Source organism: Poecilia reticulata, chromosome 6 (assembly GCF_904066995.2).
Source record: "Poecilia reticulata chromosome 6, P_reticulata-male-v2, whole genome shotgun sequence".
NCBI lineage: Eukaryota > Metazoa > Chordata > Actinopteri > Cyprinodontiformes > Poeciliidae > Poecilia > Poecilia reticulata.
The window spans coordinates 8,650,887-8,671,473 of record NC_088835.1 but is presented as its reverse complement, the minus strand read 5'-3'; positions in this window follow the sequence as shown (position 1 = coordinate 8,671,473).

The following is a 20,587-nucleotide window of genomic DNA, read 5'->3' as shown; positions in this document are numbered from 1 at the left end:
AACACGTGAGTTTGGGTTTAGATAATCCTGGGTTTATTTAAGAGCAACTTGATACTTTTTAGACTAAAACATGGAAAAGTTTTACATTTTATTGTCTTGTCTATTAAAGAAGTGTCCATTGTTATTCATTATAGGTTTGAAACATCTGGACGCTAAACTATTCCACATTGTTTGTCTTTGCCTTGTTTCACCTTGAAGACCAAAACTTACTCAATCTTGCCTGTTTCTTTCTCTCCACACACACACATCCATGTTTCAACGCTGGTTTGTGTGTGAGCGCAGCTGCAACACAATAAGAGGAGGCATTTGACCTTTAGCTTGTTGAGAGGAAAGTGCACAGACCAGTGAAGCAGGAGCCCCTTCAGGAATCTGTGTCTGATGAATACGTTCACCAGAAGCAGCGCGGACACTTTATGCACACACATGCAGGCGTTAAATCTGTCATCGGTCTGGGGATGTGTCTCCATGGCAACAATCCACGTGTTGGCGACTGGGGGGGAGGACATTGTTGGGTTAGGAAATATTTGTTTGTTGGTTTTACTTCAGGTGGGAACAATAGGTGGAAGAGTGGAGGAATGAGTGACCGTTGGGGAGCCGAGGGCAGCTGCGTCCCGGCCTAACCTGGCAACCCGTGCAGCTGTGACCTCTGAGGTTGGAGCGACACTGTGCTACACTCCCAAAGCGCATGATAAAATAGGAGGGATGTGATTTCTGTCACACACAATATGGATATGGCTAAATACAGGACAGTCTTGGTAAAAAAAAAAAAAAAAAAAAGCTAAGCTATTATAGCTTATCATATGATACGGTGAAAAATCTTAAGATGAAAAATCTTGTCTGTAAATATGATCTATCCAGAACTTTAAAAAAATCTATTAAGTACTTTTTGATATCCAAATTATTTATTGATAGTCAAAAAAAAAAAAGCCAACAGACTACGTGGTATTAAGCAGAAAGGACTGAGTTTTTCACATGTTGATGTCAGAAGTATTTTTTTCTTTTCTTTTTTTAGCTTTAGAGACATTCTTTGGCAAAGAATGTCTCTACAGAAAATGTATCTAAATCAGTGGTTCTTAACCTTTTTTGAGGTACCAAACCCACCAGTTTCATATGCGCATTCACTGAACTCTTCGGTAGTGATAAATAAAAAATAATAATTTTCCCTCCCAAATTCAAGACATAGTTGTGACAGAACTAGAGTCTAGTTGGGTCACCCCAAGATCACTAAGTCTTCTTAAAAGGTAGAGTCTCTGAGAACAGTTATTCAAAATATAGTCAGTGTTTTCAGCAAAGTTGAGCCAACTGTCCAGGAACGACCGAAGGTATTTAAAATTTGCCACAGTTTCAACAGGTTGGCCTTCCAGACAAACTGAAATCACTTTAAGGTCTTGTTTAGATCATTTAATTAGCTCTACATTCTTAAGAGAATGAAAAATTAATAATAAATACTTAAGACTTTGCGGTATTCTGATTTAGTAATGTAATTATATTAGTTGTGTTACAACCCCCACGCCACTAGAGGCAGTAGCAACCCCGAAAAGATACGACTAAGGAGCAGATTTAGAAGTACACCTAAAGCTACAGAATTTGGTAAGAACTCTGAGTTTTGCTGAAGTAATTAAAGACACAAGTTCAAATCCATGCTGAGATTGGAACTCCTTCAGTCAGTGCCCCTCCGCAGCACTGATTGGCTAAGCAATGTAACGTGATCCTCTGCAGCAAGTGATGGCAAAGCGGGGGCGTCATCACGACTTTACACAAGTGTGTCTTTACCTCCGTGGCTGAGGCTCCGCCGAACCCCTGAGACCGACTCATCGAACCCGTGGGGTTCGATCGAACCCAAGAACCACTGATCTAAAGAGACCAAGCATATACTGGAGGTGTGCAGGTACGGACGCTTTAAGCGTACGTCTCTGATTGGGGATGTTTAGCAATTCCACTAGATGGCGGTAAAGCATATCAAAACGTTGCTTGCCAACCGCCATAAAAAAGAAGAAGAAGAGGGGATGTTTAGCACCCCCCCGTGGTGTATAAGAAAATAGAAAATTCCAGAACAGTGGCTATGACAGCTTCGTTTTCCTTGCTAATGTTTAGCTCACGTATTTTGTTAGTTACAAATTGACTTTCTTCAGGTTATTTCTTAATAAAACATGAGCCTGTGGTTTTAGTTTGTCTCATAAAACGTGTTTAGTAAAGTAGTTGCAAGTTAGCTTATATTGAATTTCAAGGGAATTAGCGTTAGCATGCTAGCGGACCGGGCTAGTAGTTTCTCATAGTTTCACATGTTAGTTAGCATTTGCGGTTAGCATTATGCTAACGTTCACAAGTGCGGTACAAATGTGTGGTTTATGCCATTCTACACAAAGTGATTGAGTTTACAGACAGCTTTTACAATTGTTAAAGCCACTTGTATGACAATACACTAAAGTGCTTTATTTGTCTATTTTAGCTTTACAAGATGTATGGAATAAAGCAGCAGAAGTAAATCCATATTCTGCATAGGAAGACAGTCAAGCAGTCAAGTTCACGTCTTGTCAGGACAGAACAAAAGAAAATCGCATTTTAAGCAATAAATTATTTAATTAAATATTTGTTTATTTGCATTTTTTCTTATGTATTTCTAATATTGATTAAATTAAGCTTAAGTGGCTAAATGAAAATCTGCAGCATGTGAGATACACAATCAATCATATTAATGTTATTAAACACACAGGCCTGATTACCAGATGTACAAAATCAAGAAGTCACTCAGAAAGAACCTGTCAGCATGAAGTAGGCTGGGAGCTTTCAAAAAGCGTGTCCTGATCTAAAGAAACTGAAAGGTAAGAAACACAGTCACTGACACCTATCAGTCTGGAACGGGCCACTGAACCATTTTAAATCCCAGCAAACAAAAGAGAGATATTTTATCCAGAATAGGAGGAAACGTGGAGCAGTACCGACTCTTCACAGGAGTGTCGGACCTATCAAAGGTTCTCCAAAAAGGCATTAACCAATGCATGCAGGATGGACAGAAGAAGCCAGAATAATGTCTAAATGCCTGAAGGCGTCACTTGACTAAGTTACTGTCATTGTTCATGATTCAACTGAAAACAGGAGTTAGGGGAGATAAAAATTACCTCCATTCTATGGTCAAAACTACTGCTGACCAAGCAATCTGCTAAAAATCTTGCACCTAATTCTCCGAGAAAACATTTTCATGATCTTTGATAGCTTTGAAGAAATATTTTCTGAACAGGGATTTTTTTTTCTTGCATTTTGGAAGATGTGTGTCATTGGTATTCTTTCCAAGTATCCAAGTACATGTCATGTGACCTGTACTTGGACTTTTGCCTTATCTCTGGGATTCAGTTGAGGGAAATTGATAGAACCAGGAATTCTTCTCTTTGCCTGGAAATGCTGAAGGAAAATGTCTTTAGTTTATGACCGTTAGCCTTAGCAAACTTGGCTTATGCAGCAGCATGAGGATCCAAAGCACATCAGGAAGTACACCTTTGAAAACAACCAAACAAAAACAAAATTACCTCAAAGCTCAAGGTTATTTTGACTTTGAAAGTATGCTTAAGCTTAATTAAAACAGTTCCACATAGAAAAGTGGACCAAACTTTCTCTACAGCAACATAAGAATCATTGGCAACGTTTTAAAGAGGCAGTATTATGTATCTTTCTGGCACAAACGCCTTGAAATTGGGTCTCTGTCTCTTTAAAAACTCCTGTTTTCTCTGAAACTCCGTCTTCTGGAAGTCATCATAACGTGGCTTCTCTAGTAACCCTTTAATAACATTTTTACCAGCGTTTCACTCAGACGTAGCTCCTATAATGAGCTCAGCAGATGCAAACATCCACCAGGTGTTTGCTAATTTTTTCTGGCTAGTCTGTAGGAGCTGAATGAGGGAGTTGCAGAGGAGGGCTGCTCTATGAGGCACAAGCTTAGAACCTACATTTCTGAGACGGAGCAGCGCCTCAAACGAAGTGCTAGTTTCACCAAGCCGTTTTGCACAGCTGAATGGTTGCCATGGAGATTAAATGATTTCTCAAACATGCATAAAAGAATCAAGGCAGCACTACAGGTACGTATGTTTGTGGTCACTGAATAACATTATAACATGATTTTACATTTTAAAAATTCTTGATAGCAGGTATAAAGGCAAGCAGATATTAGAATAGTTTTTTTCTCCGTAAACAAAATAGTTTGAAAACTGCTGCTTTGTTATATTCTGGGTAGATTTTGCCCTTGAACACATTACACAAGAGGCAAGAAACTTTGCAAAATTACAATACCCCCATAAAATGCAATTCTTTCTGTGTGCGTGTGTGTGTGTGTAGGGGGTGGGGGGTGCGTGTGTTTGTGAGTGAGTGAGTGAGAGAGACAGAGGCACAGATTTGTTTATACTTTGAGCAGGAGCGGCAGGAGAGAAGGTAGATCTCTACTGCCTCCTGCTGGAAGGCCAAAGCAGAAAACAGCGCTGTGATTTTATTTTTTTCTTTTCCCTCAAACATGTTGACATGATCATGATCTGGTTTAGTAACAACCTTATATATAACTTAGTAAAAAAACGGGTGAAATACATATTTAGTGGATCGGTTTTATTTTATGATTCTGATTCAGTTATTTCAAAACTCACTTGTCTTGTGGAATAAAGATTTGCAGCACATCTCAAAATATGTGTGATAATTAGTATTTTCAAATTATAATTACAGAGGCTTCAAATAGTTGTGCCCACACAGTTTTGATATTAGTTGATATGTTAACAATGTGACTATACCTTCAGAGAGGTAAGGAGAGATTTAAATTAAAGGCAGCAGTATAAACTGAAAAAAAAAGACATGTAAAAAAATATATTTCATAATGTATGTTATGTAAAAACTAATTGCCACTCTTTTTGAATCACACATCTTTCAGCTGAGATTCACTACCAAACCAATAGAAACTAAACAGAAGTTTTCTGCCAACATGGGTTGGGGTGAAGATCTCCCATTCTTATAAGCGTGTAAAAGTGATTTGAGTTCTACCCTTTACAAAAAACCCTACAGATTCCAACGGGCTACCATGTTTGTTTAATAACGATGAATCCAAAATGGGAAAGCTTGTGAAATACTCGGCAAACCCAAGAAACCTTGAAGTGCTTTCTATCAGCACGACTGATAGAAAGCACTGTGAACACCCAAGTCTGAATCTAATGGATGCATGCAGCAGTCATGCAAACACAGGAAGTGAACCTCCATTACCTGCACATAAAGTATGAAAGTCATTACAGAAACCGCACAGACACCACTTTAAACAGAGCCACCTTTCAGCCATGCTAACTACATACGATCAATGAATGCTCTCTCTCTCTCTCTCACATACAGACACGCCCATGTAGGCAGCTAGCATCGTGCTTTACTCCAACGCTTTAATCTGACTTGTGTTTATTGACTTTTATTTTAATTTAATTCATGCTTTTCCAAAGAGTTCCTCCTGGACCCCAACTAAGACCACTGACCTCCATTGCACCAGATGGGACTAATTTGATAAGCTTCATGTGAGACTGTAGGGAACAGCTGATGTGAATCATTTGGTGGTAAAATAGAGTTCAGCATCGCAAGTGGAAAATGTGATTTTTGTGGCACAAAAACCGTTCTCAAAATGTGAAGAAGAAACATAACATTTGTCCAGTGTTTCCTGCGCAGGGCGTGAAGCAAAGTGCAGAAGATCGGAACGTGAAAATGTTCAACTTCTGCTTTGAATAGCTATTTAGGATAACAAGTTCAGATAAAAATGACCTCGAAATAAAGTGGGTTAGATGATGACCATGGAAATTATGTGAAATCTCGGTGGGAAAATTGCATGCGTTCTTTAAAAAGCTGTTTTCTTTTTCTGACTAATTTTTACTGACTAATACCAAGAGTCCTTAAATATCCCAGTCACTAATTATGACTTTGCTGCTGAAGTGAGGACTAAATAAAGCTGAAAACCGGCGATGAACCGTACATTCATGTCAGGCTAGAGTTGAGCTGTCAGACTAACGCTGCCTCCTACTGGTGACACCAACTAATACACAAACATAAATCAACATAGCAGCAGTATTCCCTCAGAAAGAAAATAACAGGTATATAAACAATTTAGGATGTCAAATTACAATCAACTCAAAAGCCAAAGAAAATAAATGAGTTTAAAACAAACATTTAAATGAATCTATGGTGTGAGCAATGCAGATACGTAAGCTGTTCTATAATTTTGGGGCGACCACGTTTGCATCTTTTTGGGGGGGGTTTCAAACATCCAGGCGAAACAAAACTCATTGACCATTAAAAATGAGACGAGACCTTTTTTAAAAAGTTAAAAATAAACAGAACAATCCATGATCAGTGAGCCTTTAGTCTCTGTTCTCAGAAACACTGAATTAATTTTGATTAAGCTACTTGAAAGAGTCACACTAAAAATACTGAAGAAATAATAATTTTTTTTAGCATTTTCTCCCTCGTTTTTTGCTGCTCTCTTTTCAGAATGTCAGATCTGCAAATGCAATAAGTCATGAGAGGATATCTGGAAAAACAGTCTGGTAATAGCGAGGCCCAAAGCAGCTCTTCTGTGTTTAATCAAAGCCAGGAAACCTGATAAGCTCTGCCTCAAAATAGAAGGACATTAAGTTCTTCACTCACAGCTCCGAGATAATATCTTAGCACAACCAGAAGGTCTGGAGGAGGCAACCGGCATCTGACATGTGGAAGAATGATTAAGTTGGAAAGAGACAACACTAAGAAACTTCGGAGCTAACGTCTTCCAAAGCAAACTCAGACTAATGGAAACGTCCTGATAAAGTCATCGCTCATCGTTTGGTTAAGGTGACGGCTAATAAGTCAAAGTAATAAGCTTTTATTCATCTGTTTTGGACAAATGTTCCCTCAGAGATTGCTACCCAATCTGAAATACATACTGAAAAACCCCCCCATCAAAGTTAAGGTGGCTATTCTGTTATGAAGTATTTAAAAATGTAAGTAAGCTTTAAATTGTTCAACGAGAGGGAAGATTATTTTTGCAACACTCTTTCTTGTGGATGTTAGACCTTTGGGTGAGACAGCAAAAGACCAGCTATCAAAATCAGATATAATTATGTATCTGTATAGTTGTAGTGGTTCAGGTTATCTCTGTAGTTAGGCTGATGTAGGCTCTCCTCCTTGTTACATTTTCCTACTGCTCTCCAGTTTTACATTATCTGACAATAACAACACATCATTTTATGCGAACAACTGACTATTAAAACAACTTCAAATTCAAATCATTAGTTAAATCCTGATTTTCTTAGCTAACCCTTTACTGTCCTTGCATGAATGAAAATATTTAGCATCACGTCCGCAGCCTTTGTTCGTTCCAATGCTTGACCTGATGAAAATAACAAGAGCTTCTCTCTAATACGCTCTTGTCGGACCTCCAGGGACAATATGGCCGTTGCATCCTTTGAGCCCCCGAGCACAAAGTGTGCATTAAAATATGCAATGCAAACATGAAAACAGCTTTCCAAAGCCACTCTGTGCTCTGTCAGTCATCTGTCAGCCATTGTTGTGCTCCTAATCCCACCGTTGACAGTAAGGGTCATTTCCACCACCAGGGACTCTCAGTCAATCACAAGGCTCAAATTAGCCCAGTGCTATTAAAACACCCTGCAAATGGTTAATTAATTGACCTTGGTGGTCATTAAACAATGCACGGATACAATGCATGATCAATGGCCGCCAGCGAGCTTTCATGTTCTGTGAGCAGATGGGCTGCGGCCCCCCTCGGATGAAACCATAACTGGATGACAGTGAAGATGACGTGACCATGCTTTATTTCTCAGACAGATGGATATGTACAGTCCCTCAACCTCCCCGCTCCTCCCCCCTCAACGTACAGCAGAAGTTTCTTTATTTTGTTGTTGCTTAATCTTGTGGTACAGTATAGTTAATCCTGTGAGCCAAAAATTGACATTTTTCTCTTTTAAATCACAAGTAACTTAACATCACAAGTGTTGATTTGAGGAAAAACATATTTTTGAAATGTATGTTTAAAAAAATAAACAATTGAGAATACTTATTGGTTTGACAAATAGAAAGAAATCTTGCATGGATTTTTTTTTTCTCCCATTTGTCAAACCAATTTTTTTATACATATATTTATTTTTACAAATTGACCAGAACACATGTATGGGTTGTTTTTAAATCTTTTTCACAAGTTATTTATGTATTTACTTTGTACTGGTTTCTAACAGGGACGTTTCTTGATCATTCGATGACAATTCCTTTAAAAATGAGGAATTTTTAAAGGAATTGGTTTTTATTTCAATCTTTTCCAATAGAACATGTGACATCCAGTCAAAAGTCCCGTTTTTCCAAATGATAATTTGTTTTTCTTTTTGTTTTTCACCCTACAGGAAGATACGTGTCATATAATGTCAACATGTCATTGTGTAAAATTTTCCTCCCCCTTGCTCCGGTATAATCACACTGGAAGACAAAAGAAGCTCTGCTTTCTAGCCACCCATCTACCTCATTATCCCTCATCCTCCCTCCTCCGCCTCCCCGACTCAACTGACTTCTGTTCATTTAAAGTCCCCAGACTCTCCCATCCCCCAGCCAAACAGAACCACTCAGCCTCTACCGGACAAGCAGCCAGTTTGCTGCTGCAGAATCAGCTGATTTTAAACGTATACAAATCACTCACCATACAAAAAAACAACATATTTTTTGTTTCTTTTGTGTACACCGTCACTAATCGCAATAAAACTACAGGCTCATCCAATCGCAATCATAAATGCACCAATAGTCATAAGTTGGCAACTTTGGAAAGCTGGAACAATCACACCAATGTTATATAAAACCAAGGTACTAAGCTGATATTTTATCTACGTCTGGCTGAAATTGTTAACCTGAACATAGAGCAACAGTTTCTAATTTTGCCACATATTCTTACTTTAAAGAATATTTAAGGAGGTTGACCAAAGTTGAAAACGTATGATGTGACATAAAGTTCATTCGTCATGAAAATGGGTACCATTTTAATGCAATAATTGGTTTAAACGGCTTGTAAACGGCAGCCATTTTGAAAAAATTTGAGTGGCTGATTAAAAACATACGACCCGAGGAGTGAGCATGCAGATTTTTATTCTTATTATCCAGACATAAAACATTTTTACAGTAATACGCTGCACTCTGGGTAAAGTGGTTGAACCAAACTTCATGCCTGAATTGTTTCACACTTTTCGGTTTCCTGTCAACTTTTTTTTTTAGGGTGTAGATGATGAATATTTATGACTTAAAAGTGGAAGTGGGGAGAAACCACATCCTGAGTCGCCATGTTGACAGTGACGTCAGCACCAGACCAGACTTCTTTTTTTTCTTTTAATGAGAAATCCTACGACTTGATGAGCGAAGCAGGTGCAGGAGTCACTGAAGTGTTGAGAACACTGGTGAAAGAGCAGCATCATGGAGGAGCACAGCAGACAGGTCAGGGATGAAGCCATGAAGAAGTCTAAAGCAGGGTTTAGGTTACACTAATAGGGTCATTAAGGTCACATGAGTCTTTGACCCACCTCCCATCCTTCTAGTCGTTTGGATTGTTAAACTCAGAACAGAGGAAGCTTTTCCATCTAGCCTCCTAGGATCTTTATGACTGTACCTTTTAAGGTGTAGGTTTAATCGAAATTGCGTGGTTATGCATGCTTAGATCCAGGACAAACATGTTTTGAGGACCAAAGGATTTATTCTGGACTACAAATCATTGTTTATTTTATCTAATACTTTCATTATACCATAAATGAGTTATTGTGTGACAGTAATGCGTACAAAGCTTTCGGCCGCTGTACGCAACACAAAAGAAACCAATCGGAATACTACATAAAGTGGGATATTGGGAACATACAAATCCATTATTTTTGAAGACAAATGGAATCAAACCTTTGTGAAATGTCACAAACAATGGCTGCAGAACACTTGTTTGTAATTCTAGGTGGTTCTCACAAAGTTTGTTAAAGTTATATCATTTAGAGCTGGACGTCGCTGTAGATGAGCTATAAAGAGTAATCGCTGTGTCAGAACCATTAGTTAACATTTTATTGTTGAAAATCTCAGGTTTCTATTTTTGTAATGGGAGCTTCTTTCTCCCCCACCGACTCTCAGCAGCTGAGCCAGACTTCTGTCTTCCTGACGTCGTTCTTGGTGTAGGACTAGTAACTAGTAACAGGAGATGAATGCACATGAACCAAAAGTGAAAACACACACAAGAAAAAAGATTTACTTAAATATAGATTTAATGAGGGCTGCACAGTGGTGCAGTTGGTAACACTGTTGCCTTGCAGCAAGAAGGCTCCGGGTTCGATTCCCAGCCCAGGGTCTTTCTGCATGGAGTTTGCATGCAGAAAACCTTGATCTGATTCAGTCCAAAAACATGACTGTCGGGTTAATTGGTCTGTAAATTCTCCCTAGATGTGTGTGTGTGTGTGTGTGTGTGTGTGTGTGTGTGTGTGTGTGTGTGTGTGTGTGTGCGCGCATGGTTGTTTGTCCTGTCTCGGTAAAATGCCCTAATTCATGACCTCATTTCTATAATACTGTTGGAAATTCATTTACACCAACGATATGAGTAACTCAGCAATATGGTTTATGATTTAAAGCTCTTGAGCAGATTTCCCCATAAAAACATCTAGTGAAGCTAGATTGTAACAAAATGCATAAGCTGAATAATAATAAAATAACAGATTTGATTTCTCTTTGCCTTCCCCTAATTATTGTTGACTCTTCAAGGCAATTAAGTCTATTTTTCAGTTTCAAGTTTTAATAACTTTCAAAAGTGAGGACTCAAATCACTATAGATGTAATAAATGTATCCAGATTTACAAATATCATTTCAGCAATGACATCACATGTGCTTTGTCTTTAGTCAAACGAGTATAAACAGCCTCACCCCCCTCTCCCTAGCAGCACAGGCCAGCTGTCTCTCCTTCAGCTTTCAGCTGACGGAGCATCGGGGAATAGGAAGGGTACGAGTGAAGACGGGTGGGGGGTGGGTGGATAACAGCTGAGCAGATGAAGTAGCCCCTCCCGGGTTAGCAGGGGATGGGCTTTTTTCTCAGCCACCCGCGGCCGCGCAGCTGCTCAGGCACCAGCTGTCCCGACCACGGCACCAAACGTACCGGGGACTTCCTTCGCCGTAGCGGCTGGCTGAGGACGGCGTTCAGGTGTTGCACTGTATGGAACAGCTGACAATATGGGAATAACCCCCCTGCCCTCCACCACCACCACTCCAAAACTACCCCAGACACAACATGTGTGGAAATGTTCCAGTCTGTTGATATCTGAACACTGGCATGTCGAGGCATTCAGTTGATGCAGACAAATAAATTGGTGCTAAGTAATGTGACCTGGTTCCATCCTATTCGGTGATCTACGAAAAGGTTTCTCACAAGAAGCATGTCATGTCATGACGGCTTAAAGAACTCTTTCAAGATTCTCACAGCCTCACTGTTACAAAATATTTTGTTGTCTTCGTAAGACAAAACTTCTGAATCTGCCAGCCGGCGCCACTGGCTACATAAGACTCCACTGCTGAAGAAAAAGCTTGTCCAGGCTCATTTGAAGTTTGCTGCATACCATTGTTACTGGCTACTGTATGCAGAGAAAACATAGGCCTGATGAAAACAGGTTTTACTGTTGGATTGTCATTGAACAATGGAGGAAAAATAGCAATATACTCCCCAAAACACCACACCTTCACTAACCCTAACCTCCCTAACAATGAATCATACAAGCTACAATCAACTGGTTCAATTTAAAGTACAATCCTGTGTTAGGAAATTAGATGTTGTTGTGAAATGCATCCATATCGAATCGAGATCCACTTTCACCATTGATAAATAATTTATTACACATTCTTAAGAGTTCATCCTATATTTCTAATTACAGTTCCAACATTTCAAGATCAGCAACCAGAGCTGAACACAAGACAAGGAAAGCAGAACTTTGCTTGTAAAAGGATCCAAGGGTTCTTCATTCTGACCTCAGCAATGGTACCACTGTCTTCTGATCTTCCAAATGGGTCCATTAGCACAGCTGGATAAACAGAGCAGCACTAAGGCCAAAAGATCAGTGTGCAGAGACAGGATGCCTGACACCCAGTCAGATTTATTCAGCTCTTATGCTCCTCAGACGTTTACTTAAATTTATGATTTTTTTTCTTCTTTCGACATTCATAACACAGTTATATACTCCCACACACATCTTCTAACTTTGTCATTTAGCTTAGTTTAATGTCTCGTTATCAAGAAATGCTCTATTTAGTTGGTAGATTTGGTATAAAACACAAAATTTTCAGCCTGGTGACGCATCGCTTTGACCAGTGTTATGTAGGATTGCTGCGTAAGCAGTTGTAAGTTTTAGAGATCAAAATGGTAGGATTGGGCTTCGGCTCCTTCATATGGGGCAAAGATATCTGTGCGTGCGTGCGTACGTGTGTGTGCGTGTGCGTGTGTGTGTGAATGCTGGAGGGAGGTGAAGCCCCCAGATGGTTGATGGATGGGAAGAGTTGTTTCTCTTTTTATGAGCTGAGCTCAGGCAGAAACACATCAACATGCCACCGAGGGTCAGACCAGCTGACGCTAAATTAAATTACACAGCAATTGCACGAAATGAAACGGCACATAAAACAACACTAATTCAATTTGAAATCTAAAGCGATCTGTATTTGCTTTTCAGTTCAATGCCTCCAAGTGTCCAGAAATCATAAGTAAATCCAGAATTAAAGTTGCTAAAAATGTTTTAGAGCAGGTGAAGTTTGGCATTTTTTTAAAGGGACTTTTACAGTCTATGTTGTGGTATTTATTTATTTATTTTATTTTTTTAACAGCATAGGGGCAAATATTCACAATATAAATATTTGCACAGATCAGAACTTTATGGCTAATTACTATTCTCCGTTCTTATAAAACTTTGATCTGATTCGGGTTTCTCCTGAAAATCTTTAACATTAGAAAATTTACAAACAGCTTCCTAATTAATTCCTTCATTAATTATTCATATAAGGAGCAGAAGTGACATCACACCCTTTGTAAGAAAAAGTAATCACTGTAAAACATTAATCCTTATTTTTTAAGCTACAGCGTCAACATATTAAAAAAGCCTGGTAATTATATATTAATTATTAACATAGTAAGTTTGGCTATTAACAGTAAAGGTTCTGGAAAATGCAGATTCTTAATTCAAAGATATCCACAATACTTCAAACATTTCCAAATCAGAGACCGAACGCTCAAGAGGATAAAACAGGAACTTTGCTGTTGACTGTTCAGCCTTCCTGTTTTCTGTTCAAAGTCTTGCTCTCTCATAGCTTTTATTTACCCAGACAAATCTTAAAATATATGTCAATATATTTGGTTATTCAGCTACAGAATAGTTATACAAATTGTGAATTGGCCTTACAGATTAAGTAATACGGTTTAATCTACACTTTTGATATTTAATACAAGATGGTTCCTCCAACTATTGATGCAAATTCACTGCAACCTGCAAGATGAAGGCATGTGATGCTAAGCTATAACATTTTCTATAGCATTTAATTATGAAATAACACAATCAGGGCAGTAAATAATCAAAAACTTTGATGAAAAAACTCTGTAAATATGTTCTACCCAAAACTCATATTAGCTTCACATGTGTTTTAATAAGCACATTTTTGCAATCCAGTTATTAATCAGTTAACTGAAAAAAATCAGCTGATCAGTCGTATTGATGTCACATGTTGTTGATAGAAGTATTTTGTTTTTAGTTGTAGATGCTACAAGTGATCAAGCATCTGAATTCTGTTAATGTATTTTATTTATTCTTATTTTGAAAAGGAATTCAATTATTTATTCATTTGTTTCCTTTAATATAATTCTAATATTGTATAAAAAAAAGTCTTTACCAGTTAAATGAAAAATATGCAGGATGTGCCAATATTTTTTATGAGATTAATCAATGAAGTCAGAATAATCGATAGATTAATCGACTACGAAAATAATCATTGGTTGCAGCCCTAATGTCATTTGCACTTTAAATATGAACTATTCTAAAATCAACTTTTTTGTAAGAAAAATGGTATGGCAAAAAAAAAAAAAAATATATATATATATATTTTTTAAAAAGGTGTTGCATAATTAATCATTTTAAAAACAGCATCCCAGAGGGACTGACTGATTAGAGACGGCTTTGAACGTGTTTTGGGAGTCGGGGAGTTCTTTGGCTCGGTTTACTCCCAGATCAGATTCTCCCAACCTGCACAAATCAGCTGTACCCATTAATCACAGAGGCTACCAGACTGGGAGCTCTGGACCAACACGGACGGTGCAGCCATGGAGGAAGACGAGCTGCGGTCACCTGCCTCTGCAGTCACACCTCAGCAGCTCGCTGCGAACAGAACAGCCGGGTGGCAGCTGGGGAGCGGCTTCCTCTGTGTGTAAAGAGGAACCTCTGTTTTCCTCAGCGTTTTCCTCAAGACGCCTTTTGTTGTGAGCGAAGAAATAAAGGAAGTCACAATGAAACAAAAAAAAAAAAACCCACCTGTATTTAAAGGAAACGAACCTTACAGACATCAAAGCACAAAGGAGAACAAGATTAAAGTTGGAGGAAGAATCTGTTGCTCTGGTGATCAAAAGCTTTATTGCTCTGAATTGATCCTGTTGATTCACAATAGTGTTACACCTGTCAGTCACTTTTGTTGCTTCTGCTTTGTTTTCAGGCAAAAACAAAGCAGAAATGAAGTTTTTTTTTTTTTTTTCAAATTTGAGTCCCGAGGAGTCATAAATGTCTCAGAAAGAAGGAGAGCTAAAAACGCCCTCTTAAAACTTTTCAGTTTTACACGCAGCTGTGCTGGTTAAAGTGTGACCCTCTCAGAGGCTTTTCCACTGAGAGCAAAGTCTTATTTTTGTTAAGTATAATCCTCTTTAATCCTCCACTCTTCTCTGTTTAAAGTTTAGAGATTAGACGAGATTATCTTTGATTTTTCAAGTCAAGAAGGTATTGACGTAAATGAGTCAATTTGGAGCTCAGAGGAAGAGGAACTGATCACCAGCTGGTTAACAAACGGAGGACGGCTCTCCGTCCACCAACCATTCGCTCATCGATGACGGAGAACAACCTGCAGAGCAATGGAAGAAGTCAAAGTCTTCCATAATTATTTTAATGGCTGCTTTCGGTGTCCAAGGAGCCATTCTTGGGGCCATTTGTGGCTCTTAGAATGTGGCCCTTGTCCACCGTTAAAGAATTACTAACTTATTTTTACCAAACTGTTAATTTATTTATCAAGAAAAAAGAAAGATGCGGGTAAACTAAAATGGTCTTAAAATAGAAAACAAAAACAACAACACAAATCACTAATCGTTTATTGACCACGTTTTGCTTTCATTTTAATTTGATCCAAAGTGCGGCCCGGGGGAAATTCATGGCCCTTGGATGAATTTTCTGTGGCCCCTGATTGCTGTTCAGGAATGGCACAAACATGGTCTTCCAGCACTTTTTGTAATTTTTTTTTTTAGACTGCAAAGTTTATATTTTCTTACTGAAAATGTTAAATACAACACAGAGATTTTTTTTTTGCTTATTTTTATCTCATAAAATCATCAAGCGACTTGGGCATACCAATCATTTTATAGACTTTCAAATTGTAAAATAATGAGTCCAAACTGTTAAGTGACTGTAAGTGCTGAAACGTTCCAGGTTTTATTTATTGTTGTGCAGGAGAAAGATAAATAATTCTTTATGATATTTTTGGGTTTTTAAGGGAGGAAGAAAGGAAAATGTTGGTCCTTGAATACTTTCACCTTGGTGATTTTGGCCCTTTGTGCAGAAAGTTTGGATACCCTGACGTAGCCCCACAAACAAACAGTAACTTTTACTGTTTGTCTGAATGAGAAGGTTAAAAAAAAAAATCTTTGTGTCATGTTCTCCTAGCCTGGAATACATGTAATACGAAATCAGGTCAGTAGGTTTCATTAAGTGTTAAGTTTTGCATTCAGAACTGTTTTTGCATTGTTCATAGCAAAAGAGATAAAACGTTTGTGTCCCACGATTATTTTTAACTTGACAGGTTGGAAAACGTTTGGACGCCACACAGTGGGATCCTGTCGACCCCACACACAGATCCCAGTGTGTGGCATGAGGTCCCGGTGCTGCGCTGCTCTGTGACGCTTCAGACTCCACTTCCTGAGAAAGGTGAGAAAATCTCCACGGTGGATGACTGTTCACAGGAAGCACCAGTGGAAGCATTTAACCTCGTCAGCACTGGAGTCCAGCGACATCATGAAACGCATGCCTGTAAAACGATGAAAGTCCAGAAGCGTTCACTGTGACTATAACGTGGCGCAATAATTTAAATATAGATAAAATATACATGTATGTAGCAAACATTCATTAGGTGTTAAAGTGTTTAAGTAATTTAGAAATAATTTTAAAAGGACGCCTCATTATGGGATGATAAACTGCAGTAAAGAAAATGTATATATTTTTTTAAAATGCTGAAATAATTTTGTGTAATTTTAAAAGGTTTTAAAACATCTGTGATATTGTTAAGTAATGACTTCAACAATTATTTTATGTATAATAAATCACTGACATGTTATGAAATGGTTATAAAAACAACAACAAAATATATATATATATATATATTTTAAATTATTTCAGAATACTCTAAACTGTTAAAAGTCACCTTTAACTGGCAATTACATTAATTAATTAAATTAATTTATCAGACATTTTGGTGGAGATTAATCTGATGTTCAAAACAGATGCAATACCCTGTCCCTCTTTTTTTATATTTTCCCCCACATCCTTTGAAATATCGACAATATTTTATCCAAATCTTACTCTTTTAAATTTGGTTATTGATTTGTGTTGTTGTAAACTTAAAACTTTACCACTGGACTGTTTTATGTTGTATATTTATTTAGGCAATGTGAATGCGAATACAGAAACTGTAGATGAGGGTCATTTGAAGGGTGTAAAAAAAACATGTTTATACATGTAAACATGTTAAACTTTTTAATTTGTAAAATGTTCAGAACTGAAAAAAATCACCAGTAGAAGCGCTGTAGCATTTTGAGGTGAGTAAATATCTTAATCCATCTTCTTCATCTGCTCCACTGTGCTCCATTCAGAAATACATAACAGTGAAAACGGCTCATTTAGTGAACATTCAGCATTCAGAGAGACAGTAAATCATTCCAGGATGGAAACACAGGACAACCTTCAACGTGTCGTTAAGACCTCACACTGAGACAGAGGCCAGCAGCTCAGCTCTCTGTTGACACGTGGGTGTAGGTGGTGGGCTGAGGCGCTCCTCCGCTGTTCCAGGGCGTGTGCAGACCACACAGGACAGATCAAATCTGTCACACAAGGTGACCCCCAAGACGGAAGAGGTGTTTTGTGCTGATTGAATTTCATTTGGTTGTCATTTTAGCTTGACTGCATGAGGGGAAGCTTCAGGCAGAAACATACGATTTAAGATGATGCAATGTAGGGACAAACAGAAGTAGCTACTATATGTTCAAACTATCTCACTCAGAAAGGCACAAACTAAGTTTCTGTGATTTCAGCATATGCTGAAGTTTGGTTTGAGAGTGCCTCTTCTATACACTGTCAAACATTTTCACAGGAAAACTCTGGCAACTGTAAATATGTAAATTAACATACAGTGGTTGAAATCACAGCTGGATTACATTAACAATCTGTTAAGTCCACAAAAAATTGCATAGCAAAATGAAAACGAACCACAACTAACCAAACCCGCTCATGTAGAAAGTGCAGCATTAGGCAGTAAAGTGACTTATATTTTCAAAAACAACTGAAACATTTTGTTTTACCAATGTTAGAATGTCATATTGGCAGACTTGTTTTGTTCTATTTCAATATTTTTTTTGTTGTTACCACCATTTGTAGTTTTAACAAATACATTTGGTGTATACAAATATATTGTTGCTGTAAAAACATTAACATTTTACTTGACAATTTGCAAAAGTTTCTGTGAATTTAAACCATTGTTCTAATAACGGTAGGGAGGGGGGCCTAAAAATGAATTCCTATTTTTCTCTGAGATAAATGGCAGCTTTATCTAAGGTAGCCATTTTATAACATCTTCATTCTATTTTCTGCGAGGAGGAAACTTATTGTTCAAATAATTTCAAGATAGATAAAAATTGGACTTAAAGTTATTGCTTTGGAACATGCGATGAGACAAACATGATGCTTTTTGACTGTATAGTATTCTCTCGTCTTTGGCTTTAAACGGCAGCCAGTCCGTGATTTTTCTTCAACACCTACTGGTACCGGCTTCGGTCCTGATCCGGGGGTCAACAGATGGAGACATGGTTGCATTCCTGAGCAGTTGGAGTCAACAGCGCAGCAGATGCGTTGCTTTTATTTCAACGTGTTCCTGCGGGTCATTTGGAGGTACGGCAGCCCGAGCGGGGACAAAGAGCCAAGGGCAAATATCTTGGCTTTGTGGGGACAACAGCTGGGAGGAACTGACCGGGCAGCCGTTTCACTTCATTAAAGACTCAGCATGAGAGCAGCAGAGGCTTTTGGAGCTCTCCCCACTCTCCTCCCTCCTGTCTGTCGTTACACGTACATGTACGCACATCCACTCCCCAACGGAGATTACGAGGAGCGTTTTCACATCTCTCTGAGGTGTTGCTTCACAGGTAGAAGGATTCTGTGCTTTAAAACTACATTTCTACTTCTCAAGACCTAAAAGGAGAATTTCTGATCCACGCTTGTCGTATATAATGGGAAAGTGCTGCTCTTCTGCAACAGCGTCTTTGCTTTCCTCCACTTTGCAAACAGAAATTCATTGTTAAGGTGGGTATTGCCCTCAGGTTTTCATCAAAGCTGTACTAAAGACAAACTTTCCCCAATTTACCAACGGCATGTAGATTGTGGTGAAACTTTCATGCTTTAACTATTAGAAAAAATTCCCGAGATTCTTCTTCTTTTGAACTGGTTCAAACAATTTCTCCTGGCACAGCTGGATGGTGTGATGCAAGATCCAGTGCTTGGACCTTTTCTTTGTCTGTATAAATTTCTTGGATCACCTCATGCAAAAAATGTAACCGCCTTGTCAATGCTATGCTGATGACATGCAGATCCACACGTTCCTAAAGTCCGGTGATCTTGCAAAGCTCACTAATTTACACCAATGTTGAGCAGAAATCTGTGACTCTGTGGCTCTTATTTTTCTCTTATCAAATCACAAACAGACACGTTCCAAATAAAATCATTCCGAGTAATGTTATGCAAGACATTAACCTACAACATTGTGTAAAAATCTAAGTGTTGTCTTTGTATTGGATGAAAAAAGCATCCTATATTTTGAAAAGTTCTCTAGAAATGAATACATTCTCCTAAAATACTCAACACATCACTTAAGCATAATGGATGCAAATCATTTGTTGTGGATGTTTTACTTACTTGCCTACATCTTATTAACTTCTGATCCCGTTTCTTAAGGTACTCACCGGTTCTCTTTTAACCCTTCCAGACTGAACGGATTGCCGACGATCCAGCCAAATTTGCAATACCGTAATTCCACCACAAGTTGTGCTATCTTGCAAATTCAAACAGTTTCTAAAGGGGAGACGTTGCGCTTTCCAGCCGATATCGGGTTATTACTGGTAAATTCACCCCCGCCGTAGCAGGGAGTGAAAGTAATCTGATGAAATAGTGTTTTAATAGACGGTAAATTGTGAAAATAACTTGCTAAATATTTAAAGTTCCAGTTGTTATGGATAAATGGGCAATATATATTTACTCACAGGACATTTTGAAGAACTGTGTACAATTAAAATAAGCAAAAATACCCAGGCGGACATTTGAAACTTAGGTCTTATAAGGTTAATAAAGCACAAACTAAACATTATCCAATTCATACACAAATATGTCTGCCTTGTCGGCATCGACACACCACCGACTTCATGATTTGATCTTTTGAGCGAGTGATGGACTGGTCCCCCCTTAGTGTCACAAAAGAAAACACCTGTTAGAATCTGCTTAATCCCAGCCAGCGGCGGTGCTCCCTGGGCTCTTAGGGGCCCCGTTTAATCCGCAGAAGGGCACCAGGCCAAGGCCAGGGCAGATTAGACCCCCAGCATCCATCCATCCAAACATCCACCCCTCTACACACACACACACACACACCTCTTAAGTCTGCCTCATACAACAACTGTTTGAACTGGCTTCTTAATTTGCCCATCTGCCCCCCACCCCACTCACTAGTCCAAAACTCACTGGTCCCACTCCCACAGCACTCTGTCCCCACCTCCTTTCCCTCCCCTGGTGGGATTTAAAGTCCATTGATTTGTTGATTTCTCCTCTTTTGTTTGCAACCAGTGGAGTGTGAACTGGACATCCAGGGTCCAGAATACAGTGCCAGAACTTTTTGCATGGCAGATTAAGGTCCTAATCTAGACATCTGTGAAGGTGGAGTCCACCTTCTCCTTCATGGTTCTGGAGGCCAGTTTGTGAAGGTATCAACTAGCTTTTTATCTGTAAACCGACGATAATCTATACTGGAATTAAAAAAAACAACGTTGCAAACAATTTATGATTATGA